At 56.7% G+C, this 10,509-nt stretch overlaps 1 protein-coding gene across 2 annotated transcripts in view; it reads left to right on the forward strand.

Moving 5' to 3' along the window:
* The first annotated feature begins 1,657 nt into the window (after nucleotides 1-1,657).
* BCOR (BCL6 corepressor) overlaps nucleotides 1,658-10,509 on the forward strand; it is a 122,810-nt gene continuing 113,958 nt past the window's right edge. For both annotated transcript variants that reach the window (XM_019650102.1, XM_019650154.1), the window contains exon 1: nucleotides 1,658-1,875. The gene's annotated coding sequence lies outside the window, so the exon portion shown is untranslated. The remainder of the gene's footprint in view (nucleotides 1,876-10,509) is intronic.

Below are 10,509 nucleotides of genomic sequence, written 5' to 3' on the forward strand. Positions count from 1 at the left end.
GTCATCCAGACCAGACTGTAATAGAGGCAGCCAAAACCCCAGCCTTATAATCAGGATTGGATTGTTACTTAGAGAGGAAATAAACATTTTCATTTCTTGATAAATAATGGTAGGAACATGAGCAAAAGAGACAACTGTCAGAAAGAGCGGGGGATGGGAAGAGAGAGGAAAGAAGGGGGGGAAAGGAGAACAGACTATATTAATAATCAGAAACAGAGACCAGACGTTTTTCCTCCTCTATGTTCTGCCTAATATTGTGACTTATATCACAGAGGCAATCACTCAACAGATGTCGAAGGACTCAAACTGAAAAGGAAGAAGTTTACTTTCAGGTAACCCGAAGTGAAATTTGTCTTCATTTCAGATTGTTCAATTAGTGACAGAAGGGACAACTGATTGGGTTTGGAAAATGAAGGGGAGAAAGATAATAATACAGTATGGATGTACGTTCTACTAAATTATCTAAATGTACAATTTTTAAAAATTGCATCCTCTCATGGGCCACCAGAAAGGTTGGGACAGTACTGAGCACAGCAGCAGCTCTCCAAATTGTAGATGTGGTCCCACTGACCAGCATCCCAGAGCTGTTGGTTAAGATAGATGACTGCCTTCTGAGAGATGTGACCTCACATCTGGTGAGGACTGCAACTCCGAAGCAAGCTGCAGGGATGGTGATGTTCCTTACGTGGTCCTTCAAAAACTAACCACTAAGTTGCAAGCCATGCTCTCCCTACCCTACACCGCCCCACCCCCACCCCACCCCCACCTGGCTGTGGAAGGGAAGCCAATGAGCCATGTCTGGTGGGAGTACACTCCTCTCTTCCTTGCTGTATGTTCAGAATCACTTCAAATGCAGTTCCAGTCTGCCTGACCCTGAGCAGAAGCCCTACAGAGAAGGAACAGGGTGGGGAAAAAATGGCTGAGACCAAGTAAAAGCTACTTTGGGTATGTGCCTCAGCAAGTTCAAGTGCTGCCATGCTGATTGGCTGGGGCGTAGAGGTGGGAGGTTAATATGTATTTTGAGTAAGTTTCCTGTTACCTGCAAACCTTCAAAAAACAGCTAGAGATTGTATTAAGGTAAAACAATCCTCGTAGAAGAACAATGGTTGGGGCGGTTTTCTCTAAAACCACTTGCCATCAATGATTCTGTCAATCATTTATTCAGACACCCATTCATTCCACTAATATTTATTGAGTGCCTGCTATGTGCTAGCCACAATGCAATATGCAGTACATATAGCTCTCAAGTAAACACTAAGTTTTGTAGATGGGTCTGTACTTTATCCAAGGTGAACATTTATAGCATAATGTTTAACCACCCTGGACCCTGGGAGACCTGGGTTCAAATTCCCACTAAGTCATTTAATTAGCTGGGTGACTCTGAGTTACTTGACTGACCTTTCTGGATGCCTCAGTTTCTTGATCTGTAAAGTTAGAGTACTTGCAAAGTACTCAGCTAAGAGCACGGGAGGAGGAACCACTGTCCAGCCCTGCTTCGGAGTCACAGTCCACCGCTTGGTGGTATTTCCGAGGCTGGCCAGGCCCCCTGGCGCTGTGACCCTGGAAATCGGTCAGACACTAGTCAAGGCGGCGCGCGCGCGCGCGCGCTCGTGTGTGTGTGTTGTGGGGAGAGGGGTGGGGGTGTCTTTCTTTGCGCGAGGCTGCCCGAGTTTCCCCATGCCCTCCGGGTAGTCTAAAAACTCACTTCGGAGGGGAGGAAGGACTGTGAAGTGGCTCTTTCGATCTGAAACACCCCCTCCCGGAGAAATCACCCCTCCCCCCCAGCCCAGCGTGGAGTGAAATCTTAGAAGCTGCCGCTGCCGGGTTTGAACGGAATGCCGGAGTCGGTGGAAGCCGGAGCTGGTCGGCCCGAAGGTCAGGGAGTTGTTTTGAGTTCTCGTACCCGGAAGGGGGGGCAGGGAGGAGAGGACGCCAGGGCCCGAGAGACCCCGCGCCAGAGCAGAAATTGTTTGTGCTCCGGAACAGGCAGCTCAGCGGAAGCCGCGACGGGGGCGGGTCACGTGCGGCGGTGGCGGCGGCACAGCTGGCGGGGGAGCGGGGCTGGGACAAGGGCCGCGCCGGGCGGGGGTGGCGCGGGGCGGTGGCCTTTGCAGCCGAGGGTGGAACCGGCGTACTCGGGGTGCTGAGAGAGAACGGCGCCCCGAACCCGGGACGAGGGAGGCGCGCTTATGGAGGGGCTGGCTAGGAGCCAGAGTGTTCGGCACTCCGCATGGTGCGACACAGACAGGAGGAGGAATTGCTGGTGGGTGGCGTGGGGGTACGGAAGTGAGCCCCCCAGGCCAGAGTGGCGATAGCGGGGCCGACCCGGAGACTGCGCGGGCGTCTGAACCCCAAGAATGAAGGCGCCGCTCTTGTAGTCGCCGGCCTTGTTTTCGTCTTAAACGCAAATCCCGGAACGACCGGAACCGCCATCCCTCTGCCAGCGTCCCAGGGGCGCCCCATTACGCTTGAGGGAGGCTGCATCCCGTATGGCGACTTTGGGTGGGGATCGGCCGAGGCCAGGGAGGGCTGCCAACTAAGTGGCTCGTGGAGGGTGCGGGCGGGAGCCATGGTGCACACGACACGCACGCCTTCCCCGGAAGCGAGGGAAGGCGCGGGCCACCTCTGGGGGGGGGTGTCTCCCTGGGGGTGTGGGTCTGTGCGGAGGTCGCAGAGCGGGAGAGGATGCTGTAGAGAAACCGTTGGTCCCACATAGAAGACAGGAGTGGCCTCGTGGCCGGGGGTGAGGAGTCGCACGCTTCCCTGAAGTGGAGCACGCTACTCCATCGTAGGAGGGCAAGGACACAAACTTAGCCATCACGCCAGAGCCCTTGAGCACGCCTGACTTCGGTGCCCGCCCCCCCAGTCCACGAGGTTCAGGTCCGAGGCCTGGAAGAGTGGGGGAGTGTGGTCAGGCTTCGGACGGGAAACCCACCCACGTTCCTCTTCCGTGCCACGCGAGGAAGGCGCGGAACAGTTGTCTTGCCGTTTCCCTCAGCCCCGCCCCCCCCGTCGGAGAAGGGCAGCTTTTCCGGAGGTGGGGGCAGGGGAATGGCGTCGGAACGGGGAGTGGTGGTAGTTCCTTTTCCCGCAACCCGGGCACAGGAGCGGAGCACGGGACTCCAGCGTGTTCGTGACCCGAGTGGTAGCGCTTGGCCCGCTGCAACGTTTGCTCTGAGTCGCAGCAGCAGGAGCTGTGCAGAGTCTGCGACGACACAAGACGCCATTTGCATCCCCCCTCCCTCCTGCAGGTTGGCGGGGGCGGGGGTGTCGCCAGCCGCGGAAGCGTATTCCTGGCAGTGACACTGATTAGATGCTGTGTCGGTACGTGCACAGAATCCGGGTGGGCTTTCACCTCTTCTATGCTTGTACACTTTCAGTTGGAAAAGTTGTAGGGTTCCACACCGCCCCCACCCCCCACCCCGCCAAACAGCTGCTGTCTCCAGGGCGGAATTAGGCGAGCACGTTTGCTCAGCCGGTGCGGAGAGGATCGCGCCAGCGCGGGCAGGGCGCCGGGCCCGGGCCGCGAAAATCCAGCCCTGGCTTTACGTCGAGCTGCCGAACGCGGCGCTTACGCGCGCCGGGCCAGCCGAGGCCTGGTTTCCATCTGCCCCTTTTGCCTCCGTGTTAAGTTCGCTGGGGAAAACCCAATGATCCGTGCAGAGTCCCTCGGAGGAGACCCCCCCCCCAGCCCGATTCTGACCGATGGAAAAAATGACAGTATAGGTCAGGGCAGGCTCCCCGCGAGTATTAAATGCGGCCTCCTTCGTTCCCGGTGCTTGGGGAGGATGGGCGCCTCGCCAGGAAACCGCCGAAGGAGGAGCCACAAGGGCCGCCTGCCCCTTCCCGGGCTAGAAAACCTGGATTCTTAGAGAGACCAGACAAATGTGGTCAGACAGCTGCCCATCTAAATACGGGTTGTCTTTCAAGCAAGATCAATCTTTTTAAAATCAAGTACACGTTGAGTCAATTATGAATACTGTGAGAACTGGTGAATAGGTAGATGAGGACCTTGTTCTCCGCCTGGTATTCAACGTGTGTGCTGGACAGAGGTCATGTATCCTAAGAAGGCGCGGTCCCCCTTGCACTCCACCTTCGAGGACTTTTAACATAACTTTAAAAGAGGATTTATTTTAGTTCTATTTGAGGGGTTGCTTACTCCTTGTAAACTCTTCCTGGGATTGTTTGTACTTAGTAGTAGATGGTCCTGGGTATTGTTTTTTGTAGCCCACGTTTTCTCTTGGCTGTTTCTTTTCCTGCATACGTGCTGCTGGGTGCAGAGAGCCTTCCTCCCCACCCCCCACGTGTGCTGCCGCCGCCCTCCGACTCTCGCTGGCGCGCACCACGCAGCCCTTAAGGAGAGAAAATGTAAATTCTCCGGGTGGCGCTCGAGAACTGGAATTCTGACTTACGGCTGCGGGTTTGTTCCGGAGGCTGGCCGGCAGCGGCTTGGGGACCGGAGGCTGTGAAGGGGAAGCCCCGGAGGTGACACTGAGGCTTCAGGAGCAAACCTTTTCGCGAGGCTGGCAGCCTGGCACGCAGAGTTCGGATAAGGATCAAGAGAGCGAGAGCGCACCGCCAGCACATTTCAGTGATTAGGCGAACTCAGGCAGGGACGTTAGGGAAAGGCTATTTGCGTTGTCTCTGATAAAGGAAAAGGCTGTCCCACCTAATGAATTATGAGTGAGGTAGGAGAGGCCAGGCCCAAGTGAGTGGCGCCCCGGCTCCTCCCCATTGCACAGGAGAGCCCATTTCAAAGGAAATGGGGAGCTTTTTGACATTAGAAATCTGATGTATTCTATTTACATAAGTAATGGTGCATTTTGGTGTCCCTAAAATGAGGCCCACCAACAGCCCAGACACTAGGCCTGCCCCATGCCAGCCCTGGATGAGTGATAAACTCTGGCTATAGTGTACCCCCAGAGGATGTGGCTTTTGCTCAGTACCTCCAAGAACTGATTTATAGGAGATGGCCTTGAGCCATCAAAAAACTTGGCCTGGAAGAGTGGACTGGAGGTCTTCTACACCAGTGCTGTTCACCCAAGGCCTCAGGGAGAAGGTGGGTAATGGTGCCTGAGCCCTGGCAGGAGCTTCCCATTAATCCAGTCTAAATGAGTGCCATTAAAGCACATTCCCCCCTACGTCACCACCTGCGCAGGCCTTCAAGGAAGAGTCTAGCAGAGACCATGTGAGCCCATTTTGCCTTAACGTTTTTTGTGGGTGACAGTGCTCTTCCACCCTGCCCAAACCCCTGACTCTACTGGCCTGAGAACTTAAACCTAGGCAGACATTTTTCTTAGCCTCTATTCATGCAAAGGTGAGAGAGTACCAGATCCTAACAACAAACACATTGTAGCACTGTGTGCAAGGCAAAGTTCTAGGTACTTTATGTAGTAACTCATTATCCTCTAAACAACCCTATGAATTAGACACTGTTATTGTGGGCCTCGTTTTACTGATGAAGACATTGAGACCCAGAGCTGTTAAGCATCTTGCCCAAAGCTGCACAGCTTGAGATAGGGCAGGGATTGCACCAAGGAGGGAAGTAAAGCTGTTGTTGCCTCTCCAGTGTTGTGTAGTGAAGGCTAGCTGTTTGGAAGGTGTTTGGAGAGGACTGCCTGGATCCCCACCTTCCAGTTAAACATTATAGGAAGCGACAAAAAGGCCCAACATTTGGCCCTTATTTTGCAAAGGAAACTTCCGGAGCGTCCTACAGAAGCACGTTATTGTGGCTCCGCGGCGAAGGTCAGGGAAGGCAGTGCAAAGGCCCCTTGCCCCACTTCGCCGCATAGCATCCGGCGGTCATGTCCGCCGGAGGTGACTGGAGACTGGGGACAGCCGATTGCCGAGGAACTCCTTATCGCCGAGTGTCAGTGGTCCCGGGAGGCGGATCTAAACGGCAGCCTGCAGGGGAGGCTGGTTCACACCGGTCCTCGGGCGCCGGACACGCCCCCCGGGCTCTTCCCGCGGAGCTGCCCAGACGCCCGGTAGCACCTTCCGCAGCTGCGGGCTCTCCCCCCCCCCCCGCTGCAGCCGCAAGTCCTGAGCACGGAGCCTCAGGACCCGGAGCTGGTGAGGCCAGTCAGCTCCGGTTGGGACGGCTGGTCTCGAGTTGCTCCCAATCACCCTGCCTCCTCTAAATACTTGTCTCCCTTTCCGGGGGCGCGTGCACACACACATCCTCCCTCCCCCCACTTCTATCTCGTTCCCAGCGCTCAGCCGGCCTCTGGGCCTCCGCCTTCCCTTCCTCCTTCCTCCTCCCCGCTCCTGCGCTTCGGAAGCCCGTGGCAGTTTTGCGCTGCTCCGGAGTAGACTTGGGGTGGAGGGACCGCGCTGCCCTGTTCCCCAGCATTCCTGCGCAAGCCGGCATCCTTGGGGTGTGCAGCCAGGCCTGAGGATCCCACCACCCCTACTCTGGGAAGTGGCCGCGGCTGGCGGGGACCTGGGCGCTGTTTACTGATGGTCCTGGGGTCAAAGGGGAGGTCCAGACAGTGGGGCCTGCGAGTGGATGGGGTGGCGATAAACCCCTTCTCCCGCGAAGGCTGGCTCGGCCTTTGGCCGCGTCTAACTGGAGTTGAGCCGGCAAGTCTTGTAAAGGCCGCAGCTTGTCACCCCCCTCCCCCCGTGTACCTGGACCGAGTGTGGGTGTATGGGGGTGCGGGGAAGTGGGGGCTCGTGATCCGAGATGGCCCTGGATGATCAGCTCCCCACCTCGTCGAGCCTTTACTTTTTATTTTTAGCTCTCGAAGATCCAAGGAACCTGCTGCCCTCGCTACCGCCGGGGCCCGCAGAGGGGCAGCCGGCAGGCCTAACAGCACTTGCGGGCCTTGAGAGGAGCTCCGTGAGCCGGGCGGGCCGCCCAGCCGAGGGAGGGAAGGAGGGTGGGAGGGAGCGAGCGAGCGAGCGCAGCAGCCCGCGCGCCTCCAGGCAGAACACACGCCTTTCCCGGAACCTTGAAACCCAGGGGAGCCGCTGCCATCTTCGCGTGACGAGCAGCGAGACGCCGGTGATTAAGTGTTTCTTTCCGGCTCCCTCCCCGGGTTGCGGCGCTCCTCCTTTCTACAGCGCTGGAAGAATAAAACCTGGGGAAAAACACACACAACTGCGCTCTCCACTCGCACTCCATGTCCGTACTGGTCTCCCAGGGTGCGTCCACGCGGGGCGCGTCGCCCTCAGTCCCCCTACACCACGCCTCGCGGAGTATCGAGGCTTTGGGGGTCCAGGGTCACATGCCTCAGTTCCCATCCGCCTCGGCCCAAATCTGTGAGTTTAATGGGGAGGGGGTACATATTGCCAAAGCAACCCGACCCCCATCTCTTAAAGGGATTAAACCTTAACTCAGGAATCCCCCACCCGCACCAGGGACTAATCCTGCCGCCCCTCCTGGGATTAACTCGGCTCACAGGTACATAAAACACTTCCGGCGCGGCCAGAGGGTCTGTCTGCAGAAACACTTTAAAATTGTCCTCCCGGGCCTGGAGTCGGAATTGACCCGCTGGAGGGAAGTGAGTAAACAGACGGTTGTAAGAGACGCTTGGGGCCTCCGTGCGGTTTGCAGGCTGTGGAAGGAGCTGCCTAAAATGTGAGCGGTGGGGGCTGCCTCAACTCAAAGGGTGGCCCGGGCCCCACTAGATAGATCTCAGAAAAGGATGCAGCATTTCCAAATGCCATTAATCTGGAGGAGGGAAGGAGCGGGCAGGTTTCACTTGGGCTCTGTCCCCAGTTCAAAGAGGAAGACTCGAGTCCTGAAATTTGGAGCGGAGGAGGTACTCACTTCTTTCCCTCATCTCTACAATGGGAACAATAACCCTTACCTGCCCCACTCAGGTGGGATTCTGAAGACCAAAGTGTTCAAACACTTTGTAAACGGGTCATGGCCTCTCCACTTTACTGTGATTTACTATTCAGTCTCACCCTAGAAAACACGAGTGACTTGCTGATTTAAAAAAAAACAGTGAAAACCAGTCAGCCCTTCCTCAAAATCCATGCAGGAGTGTACCAGATAAAGGGACTCCAAAAGCAACTTAATATTTTGAACCTTCTTTTCTTTTACATCACTTCAAATTGAGTTTCTGAAGTAATGGGAGAATCTTTGGGATGTTCTAAAAAAAACTCCCTGTCAAAAATTGGGGGTTAAAGGAAAAGAAAAAGAACCTTTAAGTTGGGTCAAACCGCATTTTAAGGAGAAGGAAACCGGATAAAGAATATATAAAGTCGAAGTGGCTTTCTGGCTATGTACCCTTCTGTTAGTCTGGGGAGTAGATGCCATAGATAGCCACTCCACCCCACCCCAGGACCCCGGAAGTAGGCCCTGACTCAGGATTGGTCAGCTAAGTGCGAGGTGAGGCGTTCAGGGTGGGGACAGTGAGGAAGGGCAATAATTTGCTTAAAATGAACATAAGAAGAAAGACGTAGGCCTGCTTCTGCGTCCTGAAGGCCCAGAGCTGCTAAAACTGTTCTGTGGGAGGGAGCGCCCCGTGACCTCCTTCCCCGCAGATGGACTCACGGCAGCGTGACCGGCCCCAGGTGGCGCCCAGGCGCGCTGGGGATAGAGGCGCCCAGGCTGCGCCTTCACCCAGCCTTGCAGATTGCGAGCGGGGACCTCTGGCTGGACCGCCCACCGACCTTCCTGGCCTTGAAGCCTCCCGGCAGGGTCTACTCGCCTCCACCACACTGCCCCTCGTGCTGTGCCCTCCCCTCCCTGGCACCCAGCCCGGATCCCGAGGCCTTCCCCGCCCCGCAGTCCCCGTTCCTCCCTTCCTGATTCAAGTAGCAGCGGTGCAGAAAGCCTGTTTACCTCTGCAGCCCAGGGCGACTCGATCTGCGTAAAAAGCCCGAACGCCGGCGCCGACCAGTAGGGGGGGATTGTCCTATAGATTATTTCTCCTTCTGGGCTTTTTTTTAAAAAAAAACGAGATGGCTCGGTTGGAGAGGGGGTGGGGTGGCGCGTTGCTGCTGTTTTTTAGAACACAGTATTTGAAAGAGAAACAAAAGCCGTTTCGGAGGCAGCAAGGCTGTTTTTACATATAAAAGTGCAGCGAATACCACGGAGGCCCCAGCAGTGATAAACTAAATGGTTGGCCTTTTTAGACAATTAGCAGTTAATCTGATATCTGCGATCTGCAAACAAGTTTTGAGGCTCGAAGGACAATGGATTCCCGTTCTAGTCGACAGCGTTGTAGTCGGATCTGTGGGGTACCTCTGAAGCTCCTAGTTTCTCCAAGTGCGAATCCAGCTTCCGCAAACATGGGTTTCTCGGGTTGGAGGACAGGCTTGAGCCACAGAAAATTCACTTGGGCAGCCGACTAAGTCCCCTCATGCATCTCGGCCTCCCACCCCCACCCCCGGTCCCGAGCTTGCCTGGTTCCTATTTTTTCCAGATTGGTTTTTATCCTCACCCCCACCCCCGTTTTGCAGACCTCCTCTAATTTTGCACGTAGTAGGCCTCCAACAAATGTAGTCTGAATGGCAGAAACTAAAGTGAGGCGCTCAGCCTGGTGAGCGGCCTCGCCCTCAGAAACCCCATTCCGGTGCCCAGAGCCCCCAGGCCGCGACAGCCTGCGCACAGCGTTGCCCTGCGCGGGCCGGGGCGGGCGGGGGAGGCCGGGAGGCACGAAGCGCCTGGAGCCTGCACGATGATAAATATTGCGCAGACAGCCCATAAATAATTTGCATTATGTTCAGCTGACAACGCAGGGCGATTAATTTTAATAGCTACATATTTGCCTGGGCTGCTGCTTTCGTAGGCCCGGTAATGAAAGGCGAGAGGCCGCCCTGGCTCCGTGCTCGCGGTCCCGGAAGGCAGCCGGGAGATGCGGGAGGGCGGGACGCGGCGTCTCCACCAGGCAGTCCCCAGGGGAGCCCCAGACCCTCTTTTGCCTTCCGCGCCATCTAAGGGTGGGGTGCGCCCGCACGCTGCCGGAGCACCCCCGGGGCCTCGAGCAACAGGAGCCACCATAATGACACTGCATATTTGTCTGTTAGGGGAGAGCCACTTGTGGGCTAGGAGACCCTCCCTGAGGCAATACTCCACCCTGGGGCCAAGTCCGGAGTGAACTCGTGGGAGAATTTCACGTTTCAGTTTGGTGCGGGTGGGGGGATGCTGGTGTCAGCTGCCGCCAACTCGCCGGTGGGCTCCAGCGCGACCGAGGCTTTTCCGCCCTCGGGACTCCGGCAAGGGGCCGAACAAAGCCCAGCTGCCCACGCGTCCTGAGTTCTGCTGCGCCGCGCCCCGCGGGAGGTCCCCCTAAAATGCTTTCCGAGCTCCTCGATTGAAAGGACCGCACATATAAAGGACGGAAGAATGGGTTTGGAGGAGCTCTTAAAAAGAGGGGGCGGAGAGAGGAGCGCGGCGAGGAAGGACACGACGCGGCAGTCGCCGCGGTCCCGTGGTGGCCGGGTGCGCGCGTGTGCGTGTATGTGTGTGTGTGTTCGGATGACAAAGCCCCGCCGCCGCTAGCAAGCGCCAGGCTGCTGGAGCACTGGAGGGGGAGGGGGAGGGAGAGGGGA

This window comes from Hipposideros armiger, unplaced genomic scaffold, assembly GCF_001890085.2.
Source record: "Hipposideros armiger isolate ML-2016 unplaced genomic scaffold, ASM189008v1 scaffold_7, whole genome shotgun sequence".
NCBI lineage: Eukaryota > Metazoa > Chordata > Mammalia > Chiroptera > Hipposideridae > Hipposideros > Hipposideros armiger.